A 21,897-nucleotide genomic window follows, 5' to 3' on the forward strand; every position below is an offset into this window, starting at 1 on the left:
TTCTGTGGATCTCTTTATTGCTAAATCCAATGGCCTTTTTTTAGTCCTTAACCCTCTTGACCCCTCTGCTGCATTTGACCCTCTTGACAACTCCACTCCTAGGTCCTCTTTCCTCTGGGTTTTCATGACACTGCTCTGTCATGGTTCTTTTCCTACTTGTCAGATTGATTCCTTCCTGGTCTTCTTTACAGGTTTATCATCCATATCCTATATGCTATGCATGGGTATACCCCATGGCTTTATCCTAGGCTCTCATCTCTTCTTTCTCCACCCTCTCTCGGTGATCTCATCAGTTCCCATGGGTCTATATATCTAGATGACTCCCAAATTTATATCTCCAGCCCCCATCTCTCTCCTAAACTCCAGTCCCACATCTCCAACTGCTTGCTTGATATTTCCACATAAACGTTCCATTACAATTACATTATGTTCAAAATAGAATTCACTTCCTTACTCTCTAAACCTGCCTCTATATTCCTATTTCTCTCATTGGATACCACCATTCTTCTAGTTACCCAGTCTAATAACCATTCTCTTCTCACTCTTTCACATTTCCTGAATCCAATCAATTGCTAAGCCTTGTTAATTCCACTTCCTCAACATCTCTCACACCCATCCCCTTTGGTCTACTTATACACACACCTTAGCCCAGGTGCCCATCACCCCTCCCCTGGATGATTGCAAAGGCTTCCTAAAGGTATTCAGCTTCTTTCCTTGCAATGTATCTTTCACCCCACATCTAGATTGATATTCTTAAAGTCCAGGTTGACCACGTCACTATTCTGCTCAAGAAGACTCAATGACTCCCCATTGCCTTCAAAATAAAATTCAGACTCCGCAGTTCGGCATACACATCCCTTACAGTCTGGCTCCAGCCTTTCCAATTTATTCTCAATACAGATACTAAATTAATCTCCCCAAAGCAAAATCTGACCATGTCACTCCCGTACTCAAAAACTTATTGCTTCCAGGATAAAATTCAAACTCCTCAGCCTAGTACTTAAGGTCCTTCACTATCTGGCTCTACCCTACATTTCCAGCCTTATTTCCTATCACTGCCCTTCCTGTCCTCAGCATTCCAGCCAAACAAGGATGATTGCTGTTTGAAACATTCTATCTTCCATAACAATAGCTACCATTTATGTACAGCTTTAAAGTTTGCAAAGTGTTCTACAAATATTACCGAATTTGATCTTTGTAACAACCCTCTGAGGCAAGAGCTATTATTACCCTTTCCCTTTTTACAGATGAGAAATACACAGATGTAATTTGGAGAGGTCAAGTGACTTGCCCAAGGTCACACACAGTTAATATAATAGGAAGAATTCAAACTCAGGTTTTACCCTGATGGCAAGATCAGTGTCCCATCCACTAGAACCTAGCAGCCTTCTCCAATGGCAAGTTACCCTCCATTTCTGGAACTTAGCCTCTCCTTAACTTTACTTCTTATAATCCTCATCTTTCTTCAAGTCACATGTTCATCCATGAAGCTTGCCCTGATTTCTACCTCCTCTCCAAATACTCTCCTGGTTCTATTGTTGTATTCCAACATGTCTTACACATAGTGGCATTTAATAAGTAATTGTTGATTGAATATATGAAACATAATACAAATGTCACATATATACATATTTGTGTATACACATATATATGTAGCTATGTGTGTGTGTATAGCAGGAGAGAAAGAGAGAGAGAGAGAAAGAGAGAGAGAGAGAGAGATAAACAGATGGTGGAGGGAAGGATGTTTAACCTACTGAAAGGAAGGAACAAGTGTTTTCGAGTATTTTATAAGCCCTGTCCCATAGAAACAGGGAATCTGCCCATTACAAATCATGCTTATCTATTCATTAGGACTAGTACCTTAGAGAATTCTACTAGACAACACTTTGTTAGCCTAGTTCCAGTTACTATAAGTACTTTAAAGGCATGAAACTGCATGTCTTAGAAAATATTCTAGAAGGGTGAGAACTCATCCATTTGGACTAGTCTCCCTCAATCAGTCCTAATAAGTAACCAGCTAGTTGGGGCACACGGCCCAGAGCACTTTCCTGCAAGGTTCTAGCATCCATCCGTTCTGAGATGAACAGAGAAGTGGCCTCTTCCTTGTCTCTGGAGTGTCCAGTGCCTCCTCCCCCAATGCAGCAGCTGGCTGGATTCCCTAAGATGGCTGCCACAGCTGCTCCCTGAGCCAGCAGATGGAAATGGCCACTGGGGTCTTCAGCAGACGATCTCCCGCTGCTGCTGGAGAAGGCCAAGGCTTGGGAGGGGCATGCGGGTGACCTGCTCCTCAGGGCCTCTCAGGGAAGGAGGAGGACTGGCCTTCATGGATGGAGCGTTCAGGGCGCTCTGCTGTCAGAGAGAACTGGGAAGGATTTACAATTTATTGCTGTCCAACATGAACCACCTGCTCCCTACAGGGTGGCTTCGTAACCAAAGGGCAAACCAACACCAAGCACGTGTCAACAAGAGTTTATTAAAGTCCTACAAAGTGCCAGGCATTGTGCTAAGCACTGGGAATATTTATTGTTGCTGTTCAGTCATTATGGTGGCATCTGATTCTTCATTACCCCATTGGGAGGTTTCTTTTCTTTTCTTTTTTAGTTTCTTTTTACATTTGGGGTTTTCTTGGCAAAGATGCTGGAGTGATACTGGAGTTCTATTTCCTTCTCTAGCTCATTTTATAGATGAGGAAACTGAGGCAAACAGGGTTGAGTGACTTGTCCAGGGTCACAGAGCTAGTAAAGTGTCCGAACCCAGATTTTTAATTCAGGAAGAGGAGTCTTCCTGATTCCAGGCCTGGTACCCTATCCACTGAACCACCTAGCTGCCTCTACTGGGGATATAAAAAGCACTGTCCCCCCCAAAAAAGGGCACAATCCCCTGTCCTCAAGGAGCTCACATTCGTTTTGTTAGGCAATGGGGTTAAGTGACTTCAGGGTCACAAAGCTAGTAAGTGTCAAGTGTTTGAGGTCAGATTTGAACTCAGGCCCTTCTGATACCATGGCCTATGCTCTATCCACTGTACCATCTAGCTGCCCCCAGAGCTCATGTCCTAATGAGTAAGACAACAAGCAAATAAGTGTGTAATATAAGATCTATACAGTATAAATAAAGAGTAATCTCAAAAGGGAAGGGGTAGGAAAAAAAAAGGAGGTCAAAGGAGGGAAAGAGAGGGAAGCAGAGGCGAGAGGAGATTTGGTTTCCTGCAGAAGGTAAGATCTGAGTCAAGTCTTGAAGGATGGGCAATGGAAGAGTCAGGAAGACTCATCTTCTTGAGTTCAAATCTGGCCTCAGATACTTACTAACTGTGTGACTCTGGGCAAGTCACTTAACCTGTTTGCCTCAGTTTCCTCATCTGTAAAATGAGCTGGAGAAGGAAATGGCAAACCACTCCAGTACTTTTGCCAAGAAAACCCCAAATGGGGTGGTGAAGAGTTGGATACCACTGAAAAATGACTGAACAACAATGTGAAGGAAGACAAAAGACAGAGGAGAGGATGAAGAACATTCCAGGTATATACACACCTGCCTACACAAAGGTACACACAACACATACTTATAGGGCTATATCTGGGATGACATGACTGGAGTTTTGTCCCAAGATGGCTATATGGGAGCAGAGATGTTGGGTGGCAATGCTATATCTCTGTAACTGTCTTCTGACCCAGTCTCTGACCTTTGTTGGCCTCCATAGCTATTAATGGCTCCTGCTCCCTTCCCCAGTGCCAGACCAACCCCCCTTCCTTCAGAGTCTCATCATGGGGGCCTTCCTGGTACTCCCATCTGCTACTTCCTCCTCCTCCAGCCCAAATTTACTCATTGTCCCCTGAATATACCATGCTTTTTCTGGATATCTTTTACAGTTAACATCCCTCCCTCACTGGAAAGCTTCATCCCTTCCTCTCCACCTATCTGAATCATACCTCACCTTCAAGATCCAACTCAAATTCCACCTCTTCCACGAAGCCTTCCCTGATTATTCCAGCTCACAGTGAGCTTGGCCCACACTCTCTGGAAAATGCCCTCTCTTTTCTGGCACAACTGCCCCAAGGTGGACCATCTTCTGTGCTGCCCATCCTTTACCCCAAATGAATTCACCTCAGGCACAAGACTTTCCAGTCATGGCTCTGCACACATATAAACTACAACAGGACGTAGTGCATAGCAAATGCTTGCTAAATCCATGAAGGTCACAGAAAACCAAAAAGCACCTTAGAAAGAGCCTTAGAGAGCACTTGGTCCAATGCCCATGTTTTATAGATGAAAAAATTATGGCCCAGAGAGGAAAAATGAATGAATGAATAATTACCTGGGCAGCTAGGTGACTCAGTGGATAGAGCATGAGATTTGAAATCAGGAGAACATGAGTTTGAATCCTGCCTTGGACACTTACTAGCTGTATCATTCTTTGCAAATCACTTAACCTCTCTGAGTCTGTTTTCCCATCTGTAAAATGGAACTAATAGTTGCACCTATCTCCCAGGGTTATTGTGAGTATCAAACAAGTTAACATTTGCAAAGCATTTCTAAAACCTTTAAATGTTCTGTAAATGCTGCTGCTTATTATTAACAGATGACCCCTTTATAGAACTTGAATATTTATGAAGCATCTTCCTCACAATAACCCCATGAAGCAGGTAGTATAGATATTATGATTCCCACTTTATGGATGAGGTTACCGAGTCTCTTAGTGGCAAAGTGATTTGCTCATGTTCACATAACTAATGAGAAAGAGTCAAGTTGAAACCCAGATTTCTTGACTCCAAGGCCAGCACTATTTCTATGACATCTGGAATGAATGAAGGTGCACACATACAAATTACAACAGTATTTACACATGCATGTCTCCACACACAGGTATGCATGCTACAGACACCATGCTCACACATGTATGCAACACAGGGCCACAAGAGCTGGCCTTTATAAGGCACTTTATGCTTGCCACGTGCTACTACTACTCATTTCATTTTACTCTCACAACAACAACCCTGTGGTTTTGGTCAAGTTACCTGACCCCAATGAACAATGGAGTCCTTTGAGAAATTGTGTGGCAAATATCACAGGATTATTATCTCCATTTTACAAGTAAGGAAACTGAGACTCAGAGAGGTTAAGTCACTTAGCCAGGAAATATCAGAAGCGACTCCAAGTTCAGCACTGTTTTCCACTGCACCCTATTTCCACTGCACCATATATACAAGCACATATCTTCCATCCTAATCATTCCTCACCCTGAATGAGGCATCTTCACAGACTAATTCACACAGCCCTTAAAAGAAAAAAGAAAAAAAAATAGGCTATAGGTTAAGAAGTCTGCCCATGTAAAGAGATATTCTGTCCCACATTTTAAAGATGAGGATGCCATTGTCCATTGAGGTCAGGTGGCTTGCCTAAAGTCACACAATGAGTTAGTAGATGAGTCACAGAATTTAGGTATGGAACCCAGAGCTCTTCTCCTATGCTCCTGGTTTTTCATTTGTTTCCTATTACCACCTTCCAGGTCCTAACTAAATTTCCTCTGGCTCCTTCCTCTTCTAAGATGAGGGAACAGAGTGTGGGGGTTAGAACATTTTTCCTGAGGAGGTGCCCCTATCAAGCGTGTGATATATGTGTCTATGTCGCCTTTGCCAGGGATTGGCAACTTTCTCCAAGTGGCATGCCAAGTCTTCATTCACTCATTGGCTTGGAGAGGAAGAGGAAGTTGGCAGTTTTCCGTGCACATGTGCACACAGAGGGAACCCACCAAATAAATTAGGCTAAGTCTATCCCCAGAGGTGGGGTTAAGTGCAAAGCTAAGAACATTTCCTAAAGCTTAAGTTCCCAGCAGGGGGGAATAAGGGTGTAAATGGATCCTTCAACTCATGGAAGGAGGGGAAAAGGTAGGCTGGTAGACTGCCCCATTCCTATCCCCATGTACCTGCCTCCCTTCACATCTTCAGTCATCTTGCCACCAGCTACACATTTGCATGCCATCTTTAGCCCAAATGCCATGGCTATGATTTTCCTGTGTGTATGGTCTATGTGCCTAAGGTTCTTCTATGATTGGTGAAGTATATGAAATAAAGAAGGAATTACTAGACTGTCAACTCCCTGAAGGTAGAGATTAAATCATTTTCTACCTTTGTATCAGTCTAGCACAGTACTGTGTTAATGTACTTATGTTTCATATTTCAAGATTTCCGTTGAGCTGGGATCTCATCACAAGCTAGCAATCATCCACAGTTTCTCATTTTATCATATGTATGCTTTTGTATGTATTAAACAATTAACAAGCATTTGTTAATAACTTACTATGTGTCGATTACTGTGCTGGGAAACAAAGTGAAACAACTTCTGCCCTCAAGGAGCTAATATCCTATTAGTAGAGACAACATGTATATTATAAATACACACACATTTGTACCAAATAGAATAGAATATACATATTTATTCCGAGGGAGACAAAGAAGTCAGGAGATCTGGATTCTAGTCCCACCTGTGCAATTCAGCTTCTTCTGCAAAATGGGAATAAAATTCAATGTTCTGTCCACCTCACATTGCTGTTGTGAGGTTCTAATGAGATAATGTATATTAAGCATTTTGTAACCCCAATGGATACAATATATAAATTGTGACCTATCATCATCATTCTTATGCTTAGTCTTATTCTTAAGAGATGAAAGGCAAAGTGGGACCAAGACAGAGAACAGGAATAAGTTAAGACAAGAGAGTTAGGTCAATGATCTCTGGAAAGGTTGGAGATTAAAGAGGGTGAGGGGTAGGATTAGAGAGTTAGGGACAGGTTGGCCTGATCTGGGCAAAGATCAGACTTGGGGAGTGACTTCTGTCCCCAGTGACTGGGCAACTTTCTAGCCAAGACCTCTTTTTGAGCGAGAGTTAGGAACAAGGGAGCTGGCAAGAGGAGGTAGACTTCCTGGGAGGCTAGGACTAGACAGAGGCCTCCAGCCCTAAGAAATTGCTAAAATAAAGATTTGTCACCTAATCTGGAAAAAGCTAGACTCACTGTAGACATGTACCTGCAATTGCCAACAAGTATGATATCTGTAATCTCATATCTGCATTAAAGTTACTAGCTGTGTGACCCTGGGCAAGTCACTTAACCCCATTGCCCAGCCAAAAAAAAAAAAAGAGTAGGATATGACTGAACAACCACAAGGAACTATGGTCTATTGAAAAGGGTGAGCTTGGGAGACTTGTCAAAATTTAAGATGTAGCATCTTTCCTCAAAACCAGTAATTCCCTGAGGATAATCCCAGGAAGTATAGGAAGAGGCCCAAAGAAGATGCTCCCTCCTTTCCCACTTCAGGAAACACTTAATGGCAGCACTCAGACCTCCTCTCCCTGACCCCCTAGCTCCTTCTGTTTCCTTGATAACTACCTTTCCCCCACGCCAGCCTTGCCCTCCTGCCCTTGCTCCCAGCACTGAGCCTTTGCCCACAAGGACTTCATTGCCTGCTCTAGGGTAGGGGCACTGACTCTAAAAATCCCTGACAGTGGTTGGGCTGGGGGATATTAGGATACAGGCCCCTTGGACCTGTTTGAGCCTGTCTAAGCTCCAATTAGGTCAGAGCAAAGTTGTGGGTGGGGCTCAGGATTCTCTCCATGCTAGGGTTACTAGCAAACTCTAGGGCGTGGAATTGTAGTTAGGAATCTCCTGATGGTGCCTTGGGGTCATATGGAGTGGGAAGATCCTGGCAGTAAAGAAAAGGGCAGAGGAGAGAAAAGAAATGATTGGGGAGGCAGTTTAAGAGAAAGAGGCCGGAGGCGGTTTGAGTCTGTAGTCTTTTAAGCTGCCTGGTCAGCTCCAAGGAACACCACACCCCCTTGACCTCCATCTACAGGCATCTAGGGCTGTCATGTGATATCTTAACCTTCTGAATGGAGTCTCATTCTGCCCTCCGAGATGGGGCTGGCTGGCCCAGAGGGCAGCGTACAACACCCTGAGTTCAACCTAACTTCTCTGTACCTTGAGTAGTGCGGAGGGGAAGAATGGGGGAGAAAGGGATAAGCCTAGAGCCCTGGGGGGAGGGGGCAGGGCAGGCACTTGAATGCAGAAGGAGACCGAGAGTCAGTACTTAGTCCATGATCTCCAAGATGGGTAGGTTGGGCTGCGTCCCTTCCTGCTGTCATCTTTCTCCTTTTGGACATAAGAAGAGAGCTTTTTTGGGAGTAAGACAATCTAGTTTCTAGGTTCTACTAGGTTCTAATCCCAAATTCCCTTAACTTACCAGCTCTGTGATTCAGGGCAGGTCACTTCTCTGGACAGGCTCCTCATCCATAAAACAAGAGTGTTGGAATGGGCTAGGATCTGATCTCTAAGGTACTTTCTAGTTCTAATTCTACTTCCTATTACAACCCATAGGAATTGGCCCAATTGTGTTTCAGGCCAAGGTGACCCTTTGAATCTCAAAACTACCTGGAGATAGGGGCAGCTAGGTGGTGCAGTAGATAGAGCTCTGGCCTTGGAGTCAGGAGGAACTGAGTTCAAATCCCACCTCTGACACTTGGAACTTACTAGCTGTGTGACACTGGACAAGTCACTTAACCCCGATTACCTCACCAAAAAGGAAAAAAAAACTGCCTGGAGAAAGTGAAGGGAGAAACATCAACTTTCATATTTGAGAAGAGAGAATGAGTAGCTCATAGACTCAGAGTGGCAGCCCCACAAGCAACCTCAGAGATCAACTAGCCTAAACCCCTCATTTTAAAGAAGAGGTAACTGAGATAACAAGATGAAAACAGTGTAGCTTAGTGAACAGCATTCTGGACTTGTAGTCATAAAGACCTGTCTCCAAAGTCTGCTTTAATACAAACTAGCCATGTGCCCCTGGCAAGGCACTTAGCCTCATCTACAAAATAGGGATAATAGCACCTATCATGAAAGGTTCTTATGAGAGTAAAACAAGATAATGCATGTAAAACAGAGATCATCTAGTTCAAGTGTTCTCCACCTAGGGTTGGAGGATGGGGGTCTGTGTATAGATTGCAGGGGGTACGTAAACTTAGAACTTTTAGTATTTTGATAACTGTCTCAATATATTTGTCTTCCTTTGCAATCCTATGTATTTCATTATTTGCTTTAAAGACATTGTTCTGACCAAGGGTCCATAGACTTCACCAGACTACCAGAGGGGTACACAACATCAAAAAAGTTAAGAATCTCTGATCTAGTCCAACCCTCTTGTTTCACCAAGTGAGAGCTGAACCCCATAGAGGTTAAGTGACTTTCCCAAAGTCAAACTGATAATTAGTGACAGAGCTGGGACTAAAATGGAGGTTTTCTGACTCCTGGGCTAGTCTGACTCCTGGGCCAGGAGTGTTCTTTCTGCTACCAATCTACTTACTGTTACCCTCCCCAGTGCAAATATATTAGCAATTTAAGTGAGCCCTTCTTTAGTTGAATCCAAGGGAGTAGCTAATGGGATTTCAGGCACTGTGACAGGAGGATGGGGAAGATATTTTTGGACAGAAGTCCTTTCTCAGGGCCCTTAATCACACCACCCAGGTGGCTACCTCCTCTGGTCCTGGGGAGAAACAGCTTGCTGGAGACACAGGGCATTCTCCAAAAGACCTTGAGCCAGAGGTCTGTCTAATATTCCTACTGCTGTGGCATGCCTTCATTTTTCTGGTTCTCTTTCCATTTCCCCCTTTACTCCCTCTCCCCTCATAGAATAACAGCTAGAAGAAACTTTAGAAAACAGACTACAGGTTTTAACTTTTTGTGGGTCTCAGTTTCCTCATCTGTAAAATAACAGTTTTGGATGAGATCATTGCTGAGGTACCTTCTATAGCTCTGATATTGGAATATTGGATTTCGAGCAGGAAGGGCTCTTAATCCACTTTCATTTTACAGATGGGAAAGGGATACCCAAAGAGATCTAATGACTTATCCAAGGTCGCATAGATGGTGCACATTGCTAAAGGCAGTAATGCTCATAGACCGCCCCTAACAAAGCCCTAGCCTTTGCATTGCAGATAGGGGCTATGTCCTCACTGCTACCCCCACCTCCACCCCCACCGAATTGGTTCAGAAGCAGTCTTAGCTCAGGGCTGTCTTCTCCCTGCACAGATTCCTGTGGGGCCTAGAATCTGGGCTTTGGGGGCAGCTGGCTGTCTTCACTTCAGCCCAGTTCCAATTAACCCAGTTCAACCACATTGTTCTCCGGCAGCAACCCTTTACAGTGGTACCCTGGCCTCGAAGACACCGTCAAAGATATAGGGGTTGCCCTTATCCCTGGTCTCATCACCATCAACAGCAGCCTGGGGAAATGTTTTGGGTGAGGGTCCTGGGAGAGGAGTTTTAACCACCCTCCCTCAACAGCTTGACGACTCCCTTTTCAAGGTTTCTTAACTGAGGTAGCTCGGACACACAAGGAGACAAAAGAGTGGACCATATGACCTTTCTAGGGTTCTATGATTCAAGACTGTACTAACCTCGTTACTACTAGCCCCCTTGGGCTTTGACCTAGAAACCGTGTGGGGTAAAAGGTGTGTTTGTGTTGGGGGGGAAGGGAGCGTAGAACGGTCTCTAGGACCCAGCAGGCTGCTGGCGCACCCGAGAGGTGGAGACAGGCGGCAGGCAGGCAGGCAGGCAGGCGGGCGGGCGGGCAGGCTGGGACGGTGGGAGGCGGCGGCGGCGGCGGCGGCAGAGAGGCCAGGCGCGGAGGGCGCCCAGGCGGACCGGGAGAGGGGACAATCTTTGCCCCTGGGCGGTGAAAGGGAAGGGCTGTCGGGCTCGCGCCCGGACCTGAGCTTCCCCAGAGCGCGGGGCAGGTGTGCGGTGGGGCGGGGCGGGCCGGGGCCGGGCTGGGGCCGAGGTAGCCCCGCCCGGGGCTGGGCGATGCTGGGATGGAACTGAGCGGTTGGGGCCACCCTGGGCAGCTCGGGCAGCGGGGCCACCCCGCTGGGGAGCCCCGCTCGGCCGAGGGGAAGCCGAAGGGGCACCCAGCCCCTGACCTCCTCGTTCTCCTACTCCTCCTCCTTCCCGTGGCGCGCATTTAAGGAGCCGCCGCTGCCCCCAGCTCCCGGAGATCTGCGCCCGGACCCTCCAGCTCTCCGGGGGCCAGGGCACAGAGCCAGCCCCAGCGCGCCCCCTCCCCAGCCAGAAACCGGCGCAAATGGCCGAGGCGCCCTGAGATCCTGTCTCCCAGCCCCGGACCCGAACGCCGGACCCCGGACCTCAGCCGGCCGGCGGGCTGGCAGACGGGCCGGGGCTGAAGGCTTGGCGCCCCGGACCGTTCCACCGTTCGGCGCCGCTTTCTGCAGCTTCTGCTCAGGTAAGACGCTCCCGCACCCCCGCCCCACGCTACCTGGGCTCCCCTTCCCCCGAGGCCATTGTGTCCCCACCCTCCCCTGGGGTAGCGGGAAAGGGGGGGAGAAAGGGCAACCGCCGCGCCCCCTCCCTGGGGGACGCACCTGCCCATAGAGCACCTCGGGCGGGGAGTGAGGAGGAACCCCCCTCCCTAGGGCTCCAGGGTGAACAGCCTGCAGGTGAGCGAGAGGGGGTAATGGGGAAGTGGACGGGGTTGTCACCTTGCCCCAGCTGCCATCACGCTCCCCTCTTTCTCCCTGTTCCTCTCCCCTTCCTCTTCCTTGCATCACCAGGCAGCCTGGACTCGGCTGAAGGACATCTCTTTGTGTCTCGGCTCAACCCAGCAGCCGCCGCCCCCTCCTGCCCTCTGGCTCCCCTTATCCTTGTTCGGCCAAGGTTCCTGCCCGCTCCCTCTTTCTTCTCCGCGGGAGGGGGCACACTGTGCTGGGGAGAGGGCTGGAAGAAGAGATGATGGGGGGGATCCCCCCTCCTTCGGGGGGCGCTTCAAATCCTGCAGAAAGGAGGGGGAGGAGGGAGGAGCTTCCTCTCGATACCCCCTTTCTGGCCTTCCCCCCCTTGTCTTCTTTGAGCTCCTGCTGTGCTGACCCCGACTTGGGGGGTGGGGAGCAGAAGGGAGAAGGAAGAGTCACCAAAAGCACCGATTCCCCAACCAGATCCACCCTGTAAAAAGAGATGTTGGAGGGGTTTGTGTAGTGAAAAAAACACCTTATTGGGAGCCAGGAGACCCGGCTTCCAATCTAGGTCCTGTCACATGTTAGCTATGTGACCCTGGGCAAGGCACTTTACCTCGGTTTCCTCACTCGTGAGAGGGACATAATAACGGGACCATATGCTTGAACTTCGGACATCACCGAGTTGTGAGAGGCAAATGAGATGAAATGCTTTAATAGGGTATTGTTCTCAAAAAAGGAATTGCCTCGAGTTCTACCTACCCCCAGCCCTTGAGGCTTCGGTTCGGTGGAACAAACCTGGACTGCTGGTGGTGCTGTCCTTTTGGACTATTCAGTTCCATGGGTGCTGCCCTTTGGAAAGGACAGATAGACTCCCGGAAATCCATGCCCTCATTTGATCTGCAAGAACAATGGAGCATCTAGCCTGTTAGCTCTGTGAGTGTAGTGGGAAGCTTTGTTCAGGAAATTCTAAGAGAACCTTTCCTGGGATCCCCCCTTCCCACTCCCCAGTCCAACCATCCAATCCCAAAGACCTCTGCTTTTCCACCGTGTTTACTTTCCTAGAAAGGCTCATCCAATAAGATGTAAATGGTACAGTGATTCTTTCCTTTGCAGAGATAAAAGAAAGAAGTTATCTGAATGCCCTAAGCTATTTCGGTTCTGGGTACATATGACTCTTTCCCCCAGTGAATGTGGGGTTTGAGGGGGGCATGTTTTGTTTTGTTTTGGAGGAGGAGGGAAGCTCTGATTCTTCCTAAGCCTCAACAGTTCCATGTGTGTTCCTTCCAAGCTGGGGCTCAGATGGCCTCTTTTAATCTTCCATACTTCTTGAGAGGGAGAGAGGATTCATGACAGGATAAGAACGGTCCTGAGAACCCTGGGTCCCTGGAAGTTTTGTATTTAAATGGAAATAAACATCTAGTGACTCTTTCCCAACTGCCAACTCCAACCCCTTCTATATGTTATGTAAACTAAGAGGGAAACAGAGTGCTGGCCTGGAAGGAATAGGTTTTTCTGCTTTATTAGGCTGGTGGCCTCATAGTTAACTTCATCTTGCAATGGGGATAAGGATGGGTATAGTTGCCCCTGAGATCAGAGAGTCCTTAGAGAACAGTGTTTCCAGAATGGTACTAGGAACATAGATTAAAGACTGGAAGGGGCCTTAGGGTTCATCTAGTCCAACCTTCTCACTTTACACGAAGATGCTCAGAGAGAAGTCATTTGCCCAAGGTCACCCAGATAATTAGCATCAAAGCTAGGATTCGAACCAACTCCAGATTCGGCCTTCCTTCCATCACTGCACCAAGCTGCTTCCCATATCTTTGATGAGACCTCACATTGTATTTCTGTCTACACTTGCACATTTATTCTCCTATTTGAATCTCATACCCCAGTGAGATATCACTGTTTTCACTTTACAGATGAAAAAATGAGGCCCGCGGAGGCAACACCTTGTACATGGTAGACAGCCAAATTCTATTTGATGATCACATAGGATCGCACAGAGTTGGGACTAGAAATTAAGTCTCCTGACTTCTATTGTCCATTATTTCTTATGACCTTGGACAAAAAACTTCCCCTTCTCAGTTGCCCTACATTACTTCTTTCCAGCTCTTAATATTCTGTGTTCTATAAGATGTCTTCCAAAGCTATGATTCCTGTCAAGAATTGCTCAGTAGACTACTGCATTTTTCCAAGGGTGCTGTGTCTTGGCTAGCTTCAGGGGGTATCTGAGCCTCTTTCCCAAAAGCCTTAGGAAGTGGGAATGGAAGGGGGTGTGGAAGTTATAAAAAGAGTGTATATGAACCCACTCGAATCTTTTCTCAGAGGGACTTTTTGACAGGTAGCATCCTCTCCTGATCCAAGGATTATCGCCATTTCAGCTTCAGCTGTGATACCAGACCTCTATTTACTGTGTGACCTTGGGTAACTAAGCCCCTCTGTGCTTGCACCTCTCCATTTGTGAACCTGAGACAACAGCACAGATAATCTAGGAAGTAAGAGGAGGATGAAGGAGGAACCTATGTGAAGAAAGTCCACGAATTCCCAGTGTTAGCATTTTCTCCCTCTGGTCATTCTGCTCTGGAGGCCCCTAAGTTCCCTGGATGTGCCTCTGTGTATCAGTGAATATGATCCCTGAGTCTTGTGTGTGTGGTTCCCAGTGAGTTCATGACAGCTCCAGTCTTCCAATGACTGGTGTCTGGGCCTGGAAGGCCCAAATTCCTCAGAAGACAAGCTAAGAGAGAGGAGCCCTGAACAGTTCTTTCATAGGGTGGAAGAAATAATACAGTCCCAGTTCAGAGTGCTTCAGTGGCCTACAGGATAAAGTATAAACTCTTTAGCCTGGCATTCAAAGTCTTCTAGAATCTGGCACCACCTTATCTTGCCTCCCAGTACATTTGACCTCATAGTCCAGCCAAAGCCAGCTCCCTCTCTGTCCCCTGACTACATCATGCCCTTACCTGACTTCTCTTCTGGTTAAAGATTTTCCCTGGAATGTCTTATCCCTTCCTGTCTGAATTATTTCCCTCCTTCAAGGGCCAACTCAAATTCTACCTCTTCCATGAAGCCTTCCTTGATTATTTCAACTCAAAATGAGCTCTCCCTCCTCTAGTACTTGTCAACCACACTCATTTTGATTCATTTATTAATTTGTGTTAGTAATTTTTCCTGTATGCATATCTTAACCCTCCATCTAAATAGTATAAGCTCCTTGAAGCCAGGGACTAGATATTTGAATACCCCCCCCAAAAAAAGTTGAACATATTTAGAACTCTTACACTCTCAAAATTTTATAGTTGGATAAAACCTTAGAGATCATCTAGTCTAACCCTTTCAATGTAATAATTTTAAAATAGCTGCCATTTATATAGCATTTTAAGGTTTACAAAGTGTTTTTCATGTACATGCTCCAATCTCCACATCAATATGGGCAGAGGAGGATTGTGGCTAATTAGTAGGAAATCAGAACCCAGGTGTCCTATCTCCCAGCCCTGGGGTCATTCACACAATCATTAGTTTGATTGGGTGGCATAATGAAGGAAGGTGGGAAGGAAGTGTGTGTATGTTGTGTACATGTGAGAGAGCTGTATGTGTTTTGAGTAAATGAATGTAAATGTGTGCTCATCCACTTTTTTCCCCTTAGCAGTTATTTCTAAAATAGAATTACCTTTAGATTTTTTTTTATCCTGAGGGGCCAAGTGTTAGCCTGAATTTCTTCAAACCCCAGCTAGTCTGTGATACATGTGAATTTCCAACCTTTGGTAACTTTTTCAAGTACTGTTTATTCCACTGGATATGCCTATTAGAATATGAAGTTAGAGGCAGTAGAAAGAGCCATAAGTCAGCAGTGAGGAAACCAAGGTTCTTGGCTACTGGCCCTGGGAAAGTCACTTCCATGATCATCAATGTCTTCATCTGTAAGATGGAGTTGGATTAGATGACCTCTAAGAAACCTTCCAGTTCTGATATTCTGTGTGAGATAAGAATGGACAGACAGACAGAATGATAAGTCTTTGTGTATCCCTAGAGTACAGTGTCATCTAAAAGTCACTTAATGAATGGCTTACATATGAGACACTTAGCTAGATTCTGAGGAAACAATGACAAAAGAAAAACAGTCCCTGCCCCTAAGGAGCTTGTTTTCTACTGAGGGACACAACGTGTAAACATACCTGATCACTGAAGAAGAGAGAGAACCCAACTGCCAGAGAGATCAGGAAAGGCTTCCCATAGGAAGCAACACATGAGCTAAACCTTGAGGGAAGCCAAGGAGGTGAGAAATGGAATGAGGAGCTGCGGGAACAGCAAGTGGGCCAGTGTGGCTAGAATGTAGAGTATATGAAGTGGGATCCTTTACAATAAGCCTGAAATGGTGGCCTGGAGCCAGATTGCAAAGGGCCGAGCTGAGGACTTGGTATTTTATTCTAAAAGGCAGTTAAAAGCCATTGCAGGTCCTTGAGTAGGGAACAGAATGGTCAGATTTGTGCTATAGGAAGATTCTTCTGTCAGACGCAGAGAGTATAGATTAGAGAAAGGAGAGGCTGGAAGTGGGGAATCCAATTAGGAAGCTGATGGCAATCATCCAGGCAAAGAGTGATGCGGGAATAATATAGGTAGTGACCGTGTGAGTGGAGAAAAGAGAACGGATGTGAGAGAGGCAGAACCTAAGACTTGGCAATTGATTAGATAAGATGACAGGGAGTTCAAGGAGAGAGAAGAGTTAAGAGTGACTCCAGTTGCAAACCTGCATGACTGGGAGAATGGTGGGGCTCGAAACAGAAACTAGCACATTTGGAGGAGGGATGGATATAGGAGGAAATGCGAGTTTTATTTTAGTTATCTGGTTGGAGATGTCCCAACAGAATACTATGAACAATGAAACTAGAGCTTCAGAGGGACTTTTTGACAGGTAGCATCCTCTCCAGATCCAAGGATTATCGCCATTTCAGCTTCAGCTGGAATACCAGGGCTGGATGTATAGATCTGAAAGTCATATACATAGATGTCATAGAGACAGCTAGGTGCCATAGACAGAGCACTGGACTTGGAATCTGGAAGATCTCAGTCTCCTGAGCCTCAGTTTCCTCATCTATAAAAAGAGAATAATAATAGCATCTACCTTTTAAGGCTTTTGTGAGGATAAAATGAAATAATATATGAAAAGCACTTTGCAAACCTCAAAGCACTATATAAATGCCAACTATTATTATTATTACATAGTGATAATCGAGGCAAGAGAGGGTATAAAGAGAGAAAAGATGGATAGAACTCTGGCCCTGGAGTCAGGAGGACCTTAGTTCAAAACTGGCCTCAGACACATGATACTTACTAGCTGTGTGACCCTGGGCAAGTCACTTAACCCCGATTGCCTCACCAAAAAAAGAGAGAGAGAGAGAGAAAAGAAGAGAGCCTCAGTTGGAGTATTGGTTGTGTTGCATGGATGATGAAGCTGACAAGGAGCAGACAAATCAGAGTAGAACTAAGGGAGAACAGTGGCTCAAAAACCAAGGGAGTATCCAAGAAAAAAACACTTGGCCACCAGTGCGAAGTGCTGTCGAGTCAAGAGGAGGGACTTGAAAAAAACAGTATGGGTTGGAGCTGGGGACACATTGAATATAAAGGACATATTTTTAAAAATGTAAATAAACAGTTATTAAGCTCCTACTGTGTCCCAGTGCAGAGATATAGAGCTTAGATATGACAAAGTCTCAACCCCCTGGAGCCTAGTCTACTAAAGGGATTTAATATGTACACAGATAACTACAGCTATGAAACACAATCTCTTCTTATTAAATTCATGCCTTTGTTGTTACAGGGTTAAAGCACAGGTGCAGATGGGGTAACAATGTAAGCCATTTGCTTATATTTACACAGCTAGGAAGTAGGATACATAATAAGTGAGTAAGAGAGGGGCAAGGAAGTGTTGAAGACATCGTGAATGAAGTGGGATCCTTACTGATTCAGTAGATCTCGGAAGGCTTCCGAGACAAAGTGATATTTTAAACAGATTTTGAAAGATGAGAAGAAATTTAGCAGGTAGAGATGGGCCATCGGAGTCGTTCTAGGAACAGAGAATCTTGCCACCAAAGTCTTAGAGTCAGAGAAGCACACAGGAAGATGGTAAATAGTCCACCATGGCCAAGCCTAGAGTTTGTGATGGCGAATAGTGTGAAATATGGCCAGAAAAGTAGGTTGGAGCCAGATGAAAGAGGGCTTTGATCCTTCATGGGTGAGGGGAGGCAGTCAAGGGGTTTGAACAGAGGGGTGATGTATCAGAGCCAGACATAAGGAAGAAAAGTTTGTCAGTGGTATGTAGGAAGAACTGAAGGTAGAGGAGCCTCTTAGAAGACTTTGAAGTCCAGATGAGTGGCAATGAGGGGTACATCTAGGGTGGGATCAGTGAGTCTGATGCTTCAGGGTCTAAGGTCTACCTGAGGCAAAAGCAAAAATGATACTGGAAAGACGGCTGAAATCAAAATCAGCTATCTGGAGCTTCCAGTATCCCTCTTCAGCCAAGGCCATCTCACCTGCTTTCTGGCAGAGAGACTAGAGAGCTGTTGATTTTTTGTCGTTAATCATAAAGAAGGGGGCCATTTGGGATATTTCAGGAAAATGGAGGAAAACTCCTGGGTGTGGGAATTCCTTTCACCAGTGTAGATTGTGACCTGTTTATGATTTAGTAGTTGTACCAAAGCTTCCTAAAAACTTACAGTTGGAAGAGACCTTGGACAGTAAATCCAAGGATATTGCTTCAGGCACATGAGATTAAATGATTTGCCCAGCCACACTAGTAGATCAAAGGCAGGATTTGAATCTAGGTTTTCCTGATTCTAGGTACAGCAGTTTCTGTCTACAATGCTAGTGTTTCATGTTTGCCTCGTACCTTATGCTTTCTAAAGCACTTTCCCATAAAGGAAATGTTCTCCCGATTCCACAGATTTGATAAACAGAGGCTCAAACAAGTTGTGACCTGCTCATGGTCACACCTAGTGAAGAGTCAAGGTCCCACACAAAGTCTTCTCCCTAACCCAGTAATCCATCCTTGAGATTATCTCCAAAGGAAAGCCAGTAAAACCTTAGATGGAGAAACTTGGGCAACAAAGAGGGCAAGATCACCTATCTTTGACATGCTAGCTAGTAAAACTGTGAAATAAAGTCAAGTAGAAAGGTAGGGAAGAGAGCAATTGGTATTGGATCCCAGGGACTGCTCAGAAAGGGCTTTGTTCCCATCTGAGGTACAGTTTCCTCAGAGGTCAAGCATGATTTAGGTCCTCCTGAGGTGTGCCAGGTACTGAGGATACCAAGATGAAATACAATACAGTTATGTGAAGGATGGATCAGAGAGGGGAGAAGCTGGAAAGCAGGCATCACTTAGGAAGCTAAATCACTTTTCTAGACCAGAGATAATGAGGGCCTGGCATAATAGAGAAAATAGGGTAGCAGCAGGTCAAGTGAAGAGGAGAGGATGATTTCAGAAGATCATGGAGGCACAATCAGAAAGCTGAGGTGGCTGACCAGATGTGGATAGTGCAGGACAGAGAAGAGTCAAAGACATTTCACGTCCAAGTGACAGAAAACTGGTGGTGTTGTCAACAGCAAATGGGAAGTTAGAGTGAGGAGGTTTTTGGCTTAGACATGTTAAGTGTGAGGAATTGGTGGGACATCCAGATGAAGGTATGCAGAAGGCAGTAGGAAATGTGGAGCAGGCACTTGGGGGAGGGATTGGGGCTGGATATATCAATTTGGCATACAACTGCCAAATGAATATTAATAAGACATAAGTCTGACTGTGTGGTGCCCCACCTTCTCAAGAAGCTTCAGTGACTTCCTTTTTGCCATTGGGCTAAAATACAGACTGAGATTTAAAGACCTCTGCAATCTGAATCCAACCTATCCTAGAGTGATTTCCCATTATTCTCCCTCATACATTCTATGTTCCAGCCCCAAAATGGCCTTTTCCCCTACATCTCCCCCATCCTTGCCTTTACACAGACTATACCTTGCCATGCATACCTGGAATGGTCTCCCTCCACATATCTCTCTTGGGATCCCCAGCTCCCTTCAAGCTCCCTTCAGCTCAAGTACCACCTCTGACACTAGACCCTTCCTCATTCCCCAGGTGGTTGCTTCTATCCCTCATTCCCCATTAATTACTTTGTATATGATTTGTATTTACTTGTCTGGGTATATATCCCTTCAGTACAGTGTAAGCTTCTTGAGAGCAGGGACTATTTCCCCTTTGCCTAGAACATTGGAGGTATTCAGTAAATGTTTGTTGAATGGATGAGAGTCACCTATATGGAAGTGATCATCAAAGCTATATGAATGGATGAGATTGCCAGTTGAGAGAGTGTGCATAAAGGAAGGAAGATGCCTGAGGGCAGAGCCGTGGGGGACATCCATACTTATATCTATACTTACCTCTAACATAGGATCATAGGATTTAGAGCTAGGAAGAACCTAAAAGATCATTCACCTAACAACTCATTTTATAGATCAGGAAAGATAACATAAGTTACCAATAAAAAACAGAGTCAGGATTTGAACTCAGGTGGGCTGACTTCAAATCTGGTACTCTTTTTTTTTCTTTCCTTTTTTTATAATTAATTTATTTATTTTTAGTTTTCAACATTTACTTCCATAAGATTTTTAATTTTAAATTTTCTCCCCCTCCCACTCCTCTCCCCCAATATTAAGCATATTTTCCCATTAGTCATGATGTAGAGAACAATTAGAACTAATGGGAGGAACCATGAGAATGAAGCAATAAAACAAAACAACAAAGGAGAAAGAGAGCAAATAGTATGCTTCCATCTGCATTCAGACTCCACAGTTCTTTCTCTGGATGTAGATAGCAATTTCCATCATGAGTCTTTCCATACTCTTTATACTGTGTCATCAAAGACAGATCAGCAAAGAGGACAGAGAAGGAGTAGTCAGATAGGTAGGAGGAGAGCCAGGAAGAGAGTGCCATGGAAGCTAGGGGAGAAGACAGCATCAAGAAAGGAAGTGGTTAGTTTCACAGATCTGCAAGGAAGATCAAGGAAGATGAAGACTGAGAAAAGTCCACTGGCTTTGGCAGTTGTCATTAGAGACACAGGACAAAAAAAGTAAAGTGAGAGAGTCAGAAACTGGCATGAAAGGATTGAGGATTGAATGGTTAGTGGCAACTAAGTTATGATAGTGAATGTAGACTACCCTTTCTAGAATTATAATAGTTAGAATAGAAAGAAAGAGGAGGCTTACAAGGTCTACAAAAGTTTTTGTAGGTATGTGTTTTTTGGTGAGGAGAAACCGATTCATGTTTCTAGATTGAGGTGGGGGAGGGGCAGAAAACCAGTAGAGATTTAGGAAAGACCAAAGATGGTGAGCTGGAGTGAGACCCTACAGAAGACAGAAGGGGATCAGATTAAGGGCAGAAACGGAGGGGTTAACCTTGGCAAGGAGAGCCAACCCATTCTCTGAGACCAAAGAACAGATGAAGAAGAAAGGTAAAGAAAGACACAGAGAGGTTTTGAGGTGTGGAGGAGGAGAGCTGGAGAAGTTTATAAGGAATAGGCTGTCTTCTCAATGAAGGAGACAAAGAAATTTGCTAAGACAGAAGGAGTGGAGGTGAAGTTGGCTATTCAAAGAAAGGAAAGCTGCTTAGAGGGGGCATGGTAGGAGTCAAAAATTAAAGGAAGGATTTCAATGTAGTGATAACAATGCAGATTAGTGTGAATTTGTAATGGAACCTATCAATTTTGTGACTTCTGCCCATAGTGCTGGGTGGCTCAAGAATCAGAGCAGAGGAGTTGTGAAGTGTTGGGTCTTAATGGGGTGGGAGTCAGAGATTTGAGAATGGAAGGCCATTCTCTATCTTGTTGAAATGGCATTCAAAGCTATAAGTGAAGGGCAATTAAGTCAGAACAAGGACGATGAATTGAGAGAACAGGGAAAGACTGAGGGACAGAATGTCATAATGAGGGTAAGCGGCAGGCTCAGAAGCAAGAAGAAAGCGATAGAAAGGTAGGAATTGTGACTGAGGAATTTCAGAGTTCAGGATCTCGGAGGTAATGCTGGGAGTTCAAGACGTCTTACCTCCTCTTGTACGTAATCAGAGAACTGAAGATTTTGGAAGTTGAAGGGATTCATGATATGAGAAGCCAGGGTATGGTGGATAGATAATGGCTTGGGGGCAGGTAGGTGGTCAGGAGGACCTGAGTTCAAATCCAGCCATAGATACTTGATACTTACTAGCTGTGTGACCCTGGGCAAGACCCCGATTGCCTCACCATAAAGCAAAAAACAACAACATCAAAACAGAGTAATGGATTTATAATCAGCCTAAACCTGGTTTCAAATCCTGCCTCTGATTATTTTTCCTTTTTTTTTTTTTTTTTTTTTTTTTTT

The 21,897-nt window shown here is 45.2% G+C and overlaps 1 protein-coding gene across 2 annotated transcripts in view; it reads left to right on the forward strand.

Annotated features, from left to right (window-relative positions):
- The window catches only part of SBK1 (SH3 domain binding kinase 1), a 117,547-nt gene that overhangs the window by 51,986 nt on the left and 43,664 nt on the right, over positions 1–21,897 (forward strand). The window contains exon 1 of one of the 2 annotated variants that reach the window (XM_027863123.1): positions 11,200–11,276. The exons of the other annotated variant lie outside the window; for it this stretch is intronic. The gene's annotated coding sequence lies outside the window, so the exon portion shown is untranslated. Of the gene's footprint in view, positions 1–11,199; positions 11,277–21,897 lie in introns of those variants that run through there. 2 annotated transcript variants of the gene reach the window in all.

The sequence above is a fragment of the Vombatus ursinus genome, unplaced genomic scaffold, assembly GCF_900497805.2.
Source record: "Vombatus ursinus unplaced genomic scaffold, bare-nosed wombat genome assembly UNPS02014770.1, whole genome shotgun sequence".
Lineage (NCBI taxonomy): Eukaryota > Metazoa > Chordata > Mammalia > Diprotodontia > Vombatidae > Vombatus > Vombatus ursinus.